This window comes from Fukomys damarensis, unplaced genomic scaffold (assembly GCF_012274545.1).
Source record: "Fukomys damarensis isolate Sample0158 unplaced genomic scaffold, DMR_v1.0_HiC HiC_scaffold_37, whole genome shotgun sequence".
Lineage (NCBI taxonomy): Eukaryota > Metazoa > Chordata > Mammalia > Rodentia > Bathyergidae > Fukomys > Fukomys damarensis.
Window position 1 is genome coordinate 25,984,064 of NW_022900949.1, and position 11,835 is coordinate 25,995,898.

The 11,835-nt window shown below is 42.0% G+C and overlaps 1 long non-coding RNA gene across 1 annotated transcript; it reads left to right on the forward strand.

The window, feature by feature from the left end:
* Positions 1-6,848: 6,848 nt before the first annotated feature.
* On the forward strand, positions 6,849-10,884 carry LOC104850264. Its single transcript, XR_004515605.1, has 3 exons — positions 6,849-7,003; positions 7,087-7,235; positions 10,554-10,884. It is a non-coding gene; the product is annotated as an uncharacterized LOC104850264 (long non-coding RNA).
* The last annotated feature ends 951 nt before the right edge of the window (positions 10,885-11,835 follow it).

Genomic DNA, 11,835 nt, shown 5'->3' on the forward strand with positions numbered 1-11,835 from the left:
GGGCCTTGAAGGCTTTCCAGGTGGGGTAGTAGAAGCAGAGACATGAGCCTGGAAACATGTGAGAAATGCTCAGAAAAAGCTCAGAAATAGATCTGGGGGGGTGTGAGGTTTTTTTCCCCACTAGCCATAGAAATTAAGGTCATTCGCACACAAGAGGAACACTCAGTATGAAGCTTGGAATTAGAGATTTTTCTGGAGACAACTAGCCACAGAGCGCTCAACGCTTCTGGGAAATGGGACGGACAATGAGCACTGTCTCTTGGGAAGAAGAATCTAAACTCGGTATGTAAAATGAGAACTGGGACGAGCTGGAGGCCAGGAGACCACGCAGGAAGCTATTATGAGGACTCCAGCATGTGGTCATAAAGGCCTGCTTTAGAAGGCAATTGGAGGCAGGAAAATACAAAACTAAAGATAATTTCAAAGGAAGCGCCAATGGAGTCAAAATCAGCATTGAAATCTCTTAGTTACATGAAACAAGTCACACTCATTAAACTCCCTGGAAATGGTAACCTAGCGGAGAGCTATGCCCATGTCTGTAGTTCGTAGGATGTGGCAATTAGAATGCATGAGATCCAGCCAAACACCGAGGAAAAGCTGAGCATGTTTCTGGTTTCAGGCATGGCGAGTTTCCGGTTATTCTAGCAAGTGGAATTTCATTCCTTCAGATTAAGTCAGCTTTCTCTTATTCTTTCCTTCAGTACAGAAAAAAGTAATTCTCTTTTTTGGTGATACTGGATGTCGAACCTGGCTAAGCAAGTGCTCTACTACTGAGCTATACCTCCAGGCTTTTTTAAAATTTTAAGACAGGGTCTGGTTAAGTTGCCAAAGCTGGGCTTAAACTTGCGATCCACTTGCCTCAGCCTCCCAGAGTGTGGGGGTTACAGGCGTGTACCACCATGCGCAGTTGAGAAAAATCATTCTTTTCATCATCGTACTGCATTATCGGATACATTGTCATTAGTCATCTCCAGCTATTTAAATTTACCTTACCGTAAACTAAATAAAACTGAACATTCTGTGTTATGGTTTAGATCTAAAATGTCCCAGGAAGTCTCATCCATTCAGAGGTGGTGTTTTTAAAAGGTCAGTTGGTCATGGGATCACAACCCTCACCAGAGGATGAATCCATTGATAAGTTCATGGCTGGATCTGCTCTAAGGAGGTGGGGCCTGGCTGGAGGTGGGTGTGAGGCAAGAGTGGTTCCTCCCTTCTCTGTCTCTGTCCCTCTGTCTCTCTTTCGCTCTCCTTCCTGGCTGCCATGATAAGCAGCTTTCCTCTGCTGTACCCCTTCTGCTGTGGAGCCAGCCAACCATGGACTGAATCCCTTGAAGCCATGAGCCAGAATAAACCGCTCCTCTAAGTTTTGAGTAGTTAGTGTTTTGTCCAAGGTTAGGCAGTGACCAGTACACTCAGTTTCTCTATTAACTATATCTAAATTGCTCTCTAGCCACTGTGACTAGAGGCTGCCTTCCTGTACAGCACAGGTATAGGACATCTCCATCACTGGAAAAAGTTCTAGTGGGTGCTGCTGGTATAAAAAGCATAGCCTCCTTTCTTAAAGCCCCAACAGAGTTGTATTTGTTAAGGTTTTCAGTTGTAAGCAACATAAATACACTCAAGGTAGAATTCAAAGGAGAGAGGGAGCGGGAGGAGAGGGAATGCAATGTGAGCCTTATTGGGATATCGTACAGGATCAGGACAGTTGAAAGAACCAAGGGAAGCTCCAAGGGTTCCAGTAGGAGGCCTCTGCGGCCTTTTCTCTATGAAGCCACCAGTGGTCTCCAATGTCTTCACTTCCCATGTCTTTTTGTTCCAAGTCTCAAAAATAGGAAAGGGGATTGAACCGTCCATGTTGAAACAAGGGTCTGTTTAATCAACTGTGGCTTGTGAGGAGGTGACAGCTGGGTACTTGAGGACACAATGACCCCGGGTAACACACCCAAGAGTCTTCCCAGTGATCTCAGAGAGCAAGGATTTGCCGTGTGCAACACTATCTCATCACTAGCAGTCCACAGTCCTGGATAAGGTGTCTCTTCTGTGTGTGGTCTGGAAGTTTCCATCTAAGCTCCTGATGAATTTGAAGGACCACAGTTTTTCAAGCCACCTGGGCTGAAAAGGGTAACCATAGATTTTGAGTAGGCAGAAATGGCAGATGGATCCTAAGGAAAATCTTCCCTGTTCCTCACCTTCTTCCCTATTGATCGGTGCTCACCACACCAACAGAGTGTCACTGTCGCTTCACAAAGACTCTTGTTCTTTAGCTTCAAAACCTTTCCCAACCAGAGAGAGATTTAATCACCGAACCAAAATGTGCTGCCATATTTGAAACTTGAGTTAGTCTGAGAAAGCTGATGTGGAAAGTCCTTCCTCAAAGAAAGGAAATCAGCAAATCATTTTTCTCTCTCATTCAGATTCTTTTCTGGCCACCTGTATTTGTTCTTGTGTTTTTATCTCCCCAGCTCCATTCTCTTTTGTGTGTGTGTAAGAGTATTTATCCCTACCTCAGTGCTGTGTCCTGTTAATCAGTTTGGAAGAGTGGTTTTCCTGCTATCTTTTGTGTCTGGAAGAATGTTAGCTTCTGAGTGGATTCTGGTCATGGGTATTAATGCAACCATCCCAAGAACAGCAAGTCATCCACTGAACCCATTTCAAGTTCATTTGCATTGCACAATACATATTTCTATATTTGTGTGTAGATCTAAGAGGAGCTGAGACTTGTTAGAATTCGTACTACACTGCATGCTTAAAAATCTTAAGAAAATTCACTGACTGTCTCAAGAGTACTGTAATGCTTTTACCTTGAATATACTTGTCGATCTTTTGGAGATTGTGTGTGATTATGTAATGACTTATTATAAACTAAATTAAGGAGTTGCTGGTATTTAAATAAATATTCTAGTTATAAGTAACAAATTACATGTAAGAAGGCTAAAGAGGCTTTTGTATTTGCAGTAAGTAGGTGCTTACAGATTTACAGGGGTGCATGCAGTATTTATTTTGGTATCTGAGTAGTTCCTAGTGTTTATGAATATTGATATCAAATAACATGTAATAATTTTCTGTTTTTAAAACTGGAGATTTTGGTATGACTTAGCTTCCTATTTGCTCAAAGTTGTATTTTTATTTTTATTTATTTATTTTTGCTACTGGGGATTAAACTCATGACCTTGCACTTGCAAGGCAGGCGTGGTGCCACTGAGCTAAATCCCTGGCCCCAGTTGTGTTTTTATAATACAAGCAGTAGCACATTTATATCTATAGTAATTCATGGGTCAAAATATTGTAGGCATGACTTGGGAACAAATCTGTCAAATGGTTTAACTATTTTTATTTTATGTAGCTAGTCACATTTGACTGATATTTTCAAGTTATATACTAAGAAGAAACAAAAAAAGTGGGAATTTATTTGCATTTTTTTCTAGCTGAACCTCCTCGTTCCAGCGCTAGTATTTATGGTACTTTTGATTTTTATTTGAAAATAAGTAGTCGCCCTTTCTGATTTAACTTCTCTCTCTGCTCTGTGATCTCTTTCACCCATGCTGTTGTTGCTAATTGTATATTTTCTGGAAGTAATATTTGCCTCTTGTTTGGCATGTCAACTTTCTTTGAATAAATTTCAAGATGTGCTAGGGAATGGTGAGCTATATGAGACTTGGTTGTATCATTTAGAGATATTTCAATTTCTGTAAAGCTAACATGAACTGATATTTGATATCCATTATATTGTTTTAAATGGAACAGAGAAAGTTATATATATACCTTGACATAGTATTATAGTACTATTCTTTCTCCCTGGCCTTCATTCAGTCATGTAGCTCTAGTTCTCTTATTTTCATTTTAAAAGAACTATTTTATTTCTTTTTTTTCCTTCAGAAACTTCCAATACTTCTTTGGAAGTAACTGAAGTTGAAAAGACTGAATATGACCATTCTTTTTTTTAAATTGAGTTTATTGGTACATTTTAGGGATACAGTACAGTTACATTCATTGTTGGGATCTTGTACCTCTACATGACAGGTCTTGGTTCTCATTTTTCCCCTCTGTCCCTGCCCTCCCTTTACCCCTCCTCCCCTCCCCATTTACAAACACTTTATTTCCATCTTTTCATTTTCTCACATTTTTTTCTTTTCCCTTATTACCCTTCCCCTAGCCATCCCACCTTCCCTACACCTTTAGCCATTCTATATTTTAGAATAAATAAACTTTTCCATTTCTTAAAGCTAATAGGGCACAGCCAAAAATTTGTTTCCACAAATCTTAAATAAGTAAGGATCCACTAGGCACACAGTTTAGGGGATTTGTGTGGCTACCCTTAGTCAAAAACCCCCAAGGCTTTGATTTGTCCCCATCAGGGATCACAGTGGGGTTTCCATTCCCCACCACACAGATGGCATAAAGTATTTTGAAAACACAACAGCTGAAAAAGATCTAATTATATTTTAAACTCTTAAAGCTAGGACTAAATACCAGTAAGTCTGCAAGTATCACTTCCTGCACAGTAAACACATGTCAGGTGTAATACCTAATGCCCTTATACTTTTTGGACTCCAACTTTTGCAAAAGTTATTTCTCATTTCTTATCTTCTTTTTTTTAAATATTGAATTGAGACTAAACTTGTTCTTAATCTATCCTTTATGGCAGAGTCAAAAGATTGTCCAGTCTTTTAGGGCAGCTGGGTCTTAGAAACTTCTAATTTCATAAATCTGAGAGTTCATTTGAAAGCTGTGTTGCTTGTTTTTAATTTAGCAATGCACAAATATGTATTTAGTCCCCATGAAACATGTTTTAGCACCTGCTGTAGGAGTGTGAGGAGGGTACCTCCCCCGAAGAGCAGGTACTTTAAAAGGTGACTGGGTCATGAATGGACTAATGTCATTATCATGGGATTGAATTCATTATTGTAACATTGTTTTCTGGGATAGAAGGATGAGTTTGGCTCCTGTCCCTCTCCCTCCCTCCCTCCCTCTCTCTCTCTCTCTCTCTCTCTCTCTCTCTCTCCCCACTCCCCGCTTTGCCTTCCACCATGGAATTATGCAGCAAAAATCCCCTCACCAGACCCTGAACAGATGTGGCCACTATGCCCTTGGCCTTCTCAGCCTCCAGAACTGTGATCCAGGGTGAAAGGCCAGAAATGGTAGCACCGAGTCTTCTCTCAATTAACAGAGAAAAGACAGGGCCTGTAGCAAAGCAGAATGAGGCAGTCTTGCAAGCAGAGAAACTCAACATGCTTGGGAAGTTCAGAGAAGCAAGATCCAGCGGACAGGAGTAAGGGTCTCAAGGTAATGGGGAGCTGTTAGGCGGACAGACAAAAGAGGTGGCTTGGGAACAGGGCCTTGACAGAGGGAGAGGCGTGAATGGGAGGAGGAAGGATAGGAAAGAAGTGAATAGAAAGGTTAGAGGGAAGAGCAAGAACAAAACCGGAAAAGGCAAGGCCGTCTGAAGCATGATTCGCTGATAACTGGAGAATGGACCAAGTTATGCAAATCAGGGATGGAAATTTAGAGGCTTCTGGACGGCCTTAAAGATCCTAGCATTCTGTGCTGAGGGAGCCGGACTTACGTGGAGGAGGTCCTCCTGTCTAGGTGGAGGGGTCACAGGCGCTGAGCGTCGCTCAAGGACATGGGAAAGATGGGCAGAAGGAGATGGGTGGCAACGTTCAGTCTGCTCCGTACGTGTTCTAAGTGGAATTGAATTAAATGGAGCACATTAATGACAAGATGAGAGAATCGATGTATTCAGAGCATTCGTTCTAACCAGCGCAGTTGAAAACTAGATAAAACATTATTTTATGATCCGTGATTCTGGTTAGAATCTCTGAAGGGAAAGCTGATTATGTAGTTTACACCTAATGCATGTTTTTTTTTTTTTTTTCCCTGAGAAATACTCTTCTCTCACAATTCCATTTTTTTTCTTCTTTTCCTATTTTTTTCTCCTTTTTATTCTAGGGTTTTCAAACAAGAGCCATGTCTCTGCCACCCTTGGCCCTGGGGAAAATGGACACAGCGTTTTTGCATCATGGCAGAATAAATATATGGTATTATGGTGCTGAAATCATGTTCTGAAGATTTGGATAAAGAGACAACATCATAGTCAATATCTGGGCTTTCACCAACTGGCCATTGAGACTTTCTGTCCATCCACAAAAAACAAATCTGTAACAGTAAATGTAAAAGAAGTTACATGTACACATACAATACAGATTTGTGTGATCACCAGACATATCATGGGAGATAAACCCACAGATGCAAACAAGTACATATGGCAGCTATGGGATAGCAGACATGTTCAGACAATCCCTTCATGTAACATAGTTTTAACTTTTACAAAAGCATCTACTAATGAGAAGACAGACTCTGCCTCTTTTCTTCCTCTGTGAAGTTGCTGGGTTTCTAGCAAGGTCCCTACATGGCAGCATCAGGAGATGAAGGGCAGAAATACCCAGGACGCTTAGCATTTCTGAAGCGCTCATACTCAGAAGCCTCCTCTCCGTCAGTGTGCGGTTAGAAGGACCTGAGTGAAAAAATAGGCCCCTCTGAGGATATCATCAAGTGGAAGAGTTTCCACTTTACCTTGAGCTATATCGAAAAAAGGACAAATACAAAAATCTGATCTAAGTAGGACTCCTATTGAACCCTCCCCCATTTTTCAGGATCCATGTTAAAACTATTAATTAACTAAATGGATTGTTGAACTACTTTCATTGAGAAACACTGCAGTGCAGTTTATAACTATTTATATTACAACATCCAGCTACGTACAACGGGTTATGTTTGACTCTACTCCCCGCCACCCCCCACAGCTTATTACAAATCTAAAATAACTGCTACAATTCATTTTTTTTTTTTGGATTGAGGTGTTAAGTTATATCTATTTTTACCTAGTTGAGAACTAAGCCCAAGAGAGTGCCTGCCACTGGAGAAAGCTGGTGTGTCTATTTGCATACAGGCATGCAAGGGGCATGGAGTTTGTTCATGGGACGTGTGTTGTTCACGTAGAAAGGTATGTTGCTGTGGGTGATGTTCATGGATGAGAAGGGCTGTGGCCCACTGCAAAGTTGTGTTCCTGTTTGAAATTCCTTGCAGCCTCAGGGCAGCTGCTGTCTGCTTCTTGACTGCCTGTACCTTCTTCTATGACTGAGTTTTCATGAGCATCACCTCAGAGGCTTTGTTCTTGGTGATTTCCCTTCAATTCTCCATCAGGAAGGGCAGAGGGATCGAGCATTCTACCCACAGTAAGTACACAATCTATCCATATGGAGAGGCTATCTTTTTATTGACATAGTTAGAATGTAAGACCAGTGTGAAACGATATATTGTAATCAAATGTTCAGTGATTGCTAGTTGCTACCCTCTCATTGTCCTATTTGATAATTTGTGACAACAGATCTGTCCAATTAGTTTTCTCTTTTGTGGAGAGTTTTGTATTGAGAAGTTCTTCCTGGATGTGGTCATGACTTTTGTGTCTCGTGGAGTGATTGCTTCTCTGGCTGATTCTCTGTCATTTGCTTATTGGAGAATTATCATCCATAAGAACAGTTCTCCAATAACTGCCCCAGTATTTGAAAATACATTCACAACTTGTTGGCCTGGGGGACATTCCAGAGGATAAAAAAGCAACTTACACTAGCTCCTATGCCTGAACACTTGCTCTATTGGACTGCAATGATTTCCAGGCACTGGATTTAATGAGACTTCACTTTTTTACTTTGAAGAAAGCTAAAGTGATCTTTATTTTGAATTGTGTCTTGCTTTGAGTTACATTTTAGAAAAGTAGCCAGGCAACTCTTTGGGAGCACTTTTGTTATTTCTAGTTTTATCTAAGTCTGTAATACTTATTGTCAACTTTATGCCATCGGTCTTAAGTCTAACCCTCTAGTTTTGGCTTCTTTTACTAAGTCTTATTTCTACCATGTAATTCAGGAACACATACACTACTCAGTAATCCTGCAATATAGGAAGATGCAAGTTGGCTTTTATGGGAGTTGGATATGATTTTACTTCTATGTATTAGCTTATTTAGTGCTCACAACAACTCTGTGATTTAGGTAGGAGGGTTATTCCCATTTTGTAGAAAAGGAAGTTGAGTCTCAGGGAGGTTAAACAACTTTCCCAGCTAGTAAATGAAGTTAGAGTCCAGATTAAGACATATTTGGTTCAAAAAGCTATAGGACTGACTACTTTCCTACATAATGCCAAGCAGACCCTTCCTGATTGGAAATCTATAATTACTCAGTCAAAAGAGTATATAGTCTCAAAAACAATTCAAAGACCAAGAAATTAAAGGTAAATAGCTGGTCTTGGCCCTACTTTTCCATATTTTTGTATGCCTATTTCTCTGGGTAGCCCTGGAATTGTTAACTTGGTGTTTCTTTCCTTCTTATAAGAGATGCTATTTCTGTTGAAGTTCTGCTGGATTTGGAAATTGTTCTCATGACTAAGTATCTGTTTGCCTAGTAAGAGCCCAGGGTTGGCCATGCTGCCCAGGGATAGGTAGCTAAGCACTTCTGTGTGGGAGTCGTGGGCTTAGGATCCACTCAGCTCTTCGAAAGTGACAAATTGAGGTGGGGGGAATATGAAATTTATAGGATTGCCCTCCAGCCCCATCATGGGCTTCCCAGTTGGGCTCTATCACCTGAAGGGTCCCCGCTGGTGAAGCAGTGGGAATGCAGAGCAGGGTGTTTTCTTAAGAAATGGTTTGGAGACACTATTTTCAAAAATGGGATTCCAGGGCCATTCCCAAGATGAATATCAAATATAAGAGAAAGCTTGGTTCTCCAATGAGGCCTGGAGAAAATTAAGTATTTTTAATTGACACATATTCTATTATTATATACATATAAAAAGGATGAGTCATATGTCATATCAGATGGCTTGTTCAAACTGTCAGAGTAAGAGCTAAAGCATGAGTAACATTCCAGAGAGCTTTCTGCGAAATTCAAGCGGTAGAAAGTGACTGTAACCAGCTATATGCATTTGTCTACTACCAAATCATCCTTGGAAGATCTTGAGGGACCAAAAAGGGTTGCCCAAAGTTTACGGTGGGGTATTTCTAGAAGAGAGGAAGGAGACCAATAATTTAAATTTACTTCACTAAAAAGCCAAATAGCCATTGGTATCAATGTATGTGCATTTTATACAAAATCTGGGATTGGCTCTGGAGTTTTGGGGGAGGGCGCTTTCACTATCAACAATGACTACTGAGCCCCTTTTCTAAATCTCAGTCGAATCTTAAGGTATGAGGGCTAGCACTTGCAAAAATCAAACTTGGCATCAGAGGAAAGAGGAAGGAGAAACATCTCAATTACTAACACTATTAACCGCCAGTCTTGGAGGGAGGGGGGATAGATGTGTTAATATTGAATGGCAAGCAAGCTCAAAAGATGGCCCTGATACTGCGCAGTTCTTTGGCTCAGACTCTTTGGTAGAGACTACCTTTCCAGGGTCCATACCAACCCTTATTGGGTTCCTCCTTTGGATAAACATTCCTCAGGGAGATGGCTCCGTGTGTCTTGAAGTTTTGATTAAACTTTATTTAAACCTCTCTATTTTAAAGAAAATTCCTTTTGATCCCCCACCTCCATTCAGCTACTATAAAGAGGCCAAATGGATGTGAATAACTTGGTGCACCAGAGAAGACTTTATTTCAGGAATACAGGAGCCTCCCTTGCTGATACCATATCATGCCATTTTTTCCTCCAAAAGAAAGATGACTTTTGAGAAGTGACCAAGAAGATGTATTGAGAAAACAGGAAGGGTAATAAGGGAAAAGAAAAAAAATATGAGATAATGAAAAGATGAAAATAAAGTGTTTGTAGATGGGGAGGGGAGGAGGGGGTGAAGGGAGGGCAGAGGAAAGGGGAAAAAATGAGAATCAAGACTTGCCATGTAGAGGTACATTATCCCAACAATGAATGTAACTGTACTGCATCCCTAAAATGTACCAATAAACTCAATTAAAGCTGGAAAAAAAAAAAGAAAAGAAAAGAAAACAGGTACCACCTCCAGGAGAGATCTTACTACAAGTATGCTGCTTAAAAATGTGAAAATAAAGGTAGCTTGTGAGAATAAAAATGTACAGAAATACACATGTAATGACTCTCAGAGTCTAGATCCACATTTATGAAACCCTTTATCCTAAAGTAAAGGTTAAAGGTTTGAGAAGTGAGAAGGGACATTTTCCAGTCCCAGGATCCAAGGCTTTCTCAGCACCCACGTGGGTGGAAATATGACATGAACATCTGGGCCATGTGGAGCCAGGCAGGCTTTCTGTTGGTTCTCCAGGAAGACCCCCAGGAGCTGCTAACACTCCTCTTAAAGCCATCAGTGAATCTCCTCCTATCTGCTCATTTGACCTTATTTTGTTTGGAATCAAAGAAGGAATGAATGAGCTAAAGGGGTTGGGGTGAACTGAGGTGCATAGAACGAGGGAGCCTAGGGAAGCCCCAAGGAAATTTCCTGGCTGTGGAGCCCACAGTTACGGCTTCTCTGGGTCACCTGGGATGTTATTGTCTGCTTGCTGTCCTCTTATTTGTTCCTGCCTCTCATTTCAGCTTCTCGAGCTGTTGTAGTAAGTGACCCTCATCCCACATTGACGACCAAATGTCACCCATGTTTGATTGACAGCCATTGCTCCTGAATGCAAAAGTATGATTTAGGAATCATTTCTCTTTACCTATTTAGAGCCGTTCTTGGGTGCCTTATGTATTTGTGAGTGTGATAACTCAGCTGATATCTACTCTGAGGGCTTTCTATTAATATCTCAAATCTGGGTTGTTTCTTCTGCTCTCCCGCTGCCAATGGGGAGGGGGGTTTGTCGCATTTCCCCCTCCCTCAGTGTGCATTCGGGAAATCTGCTCCAGAGTTTATGGAGCTCTTTCTGCGTCTTAAGGGAAGTCCATGCTTAGCACTCATGCGAAGGTTGCTTGCTTTATTGTAAGACTTCTGAAGGCATTCTGACAAGTGATCATTTCTCAGGCATGTAGCACTTTAAGTAGATGCAACTTCAAGCCCAGTGGCGCTGTCTGCCAAGAGCTTGGTGGAATTGTAAGTCTGTTAGTCGAGTACGTACACAGGTCCACTGCCGTGCAGCACTTGTAAAAAGAACCAACCATCCCCCTACCTGCGGCGGACATGTCCATTTAAAACCACTTAGGAATGTCCTTTGGTGTTTTCATACACCTTCCTGCTCCTGGGGTAATACTTTATTTCATTTAGGAAGCTGGAGAGGAAATTGAGAAGGTTAAAAAAATCATATGTACCATCTGGAAAATTCTAAAGGGCCCTCCTTATGTTAAAAGTGGCATTTTGCAGAAACACCTGATTGTGGATGAGCCAGGAGAGAAATACTGGCAGCTTCCTTTCAACCTTCACCCTCGCCCTCCAGGTGGGGCTTCTGGCAGTGGGGAAGAGGAGGCCTCGTTGTGACCCCGGCCAAGGCTGGGCACAGCTGTCCCCTGCCCCAGGTTTGTCCTGCGAGAGCGCTGCCATCGCCTGGGTTCGGCAAGGGAGTATTCAGGATCTCGCTGCTCATCCATGTGCAGAGAGAGAAAAAAAGAGAGGCCGAAAGAAAAAAAATCCCACATTGTCAGAGTAATGCCAAACTCTCTCTGAGTGGGACGAGCACAGCAGATGCTGCACGGAGATGCCAAAGCGGCTCCCCTTCCTCTGTGCCTTGGGTGCCTATAAATTGCTCCGGCGCGCGTTTGTCAGCCTCCTCTCCTCCTGGCAGGTGGTGCCCAGGCAGAATCCTGCGCTCAGTCTCTCTCGCGCTCCGCTCCCGGCCGTGAGGCGCTCGCTGCTGCTCGCCCGCGGCTCCTACGCCACAGCCCCGAG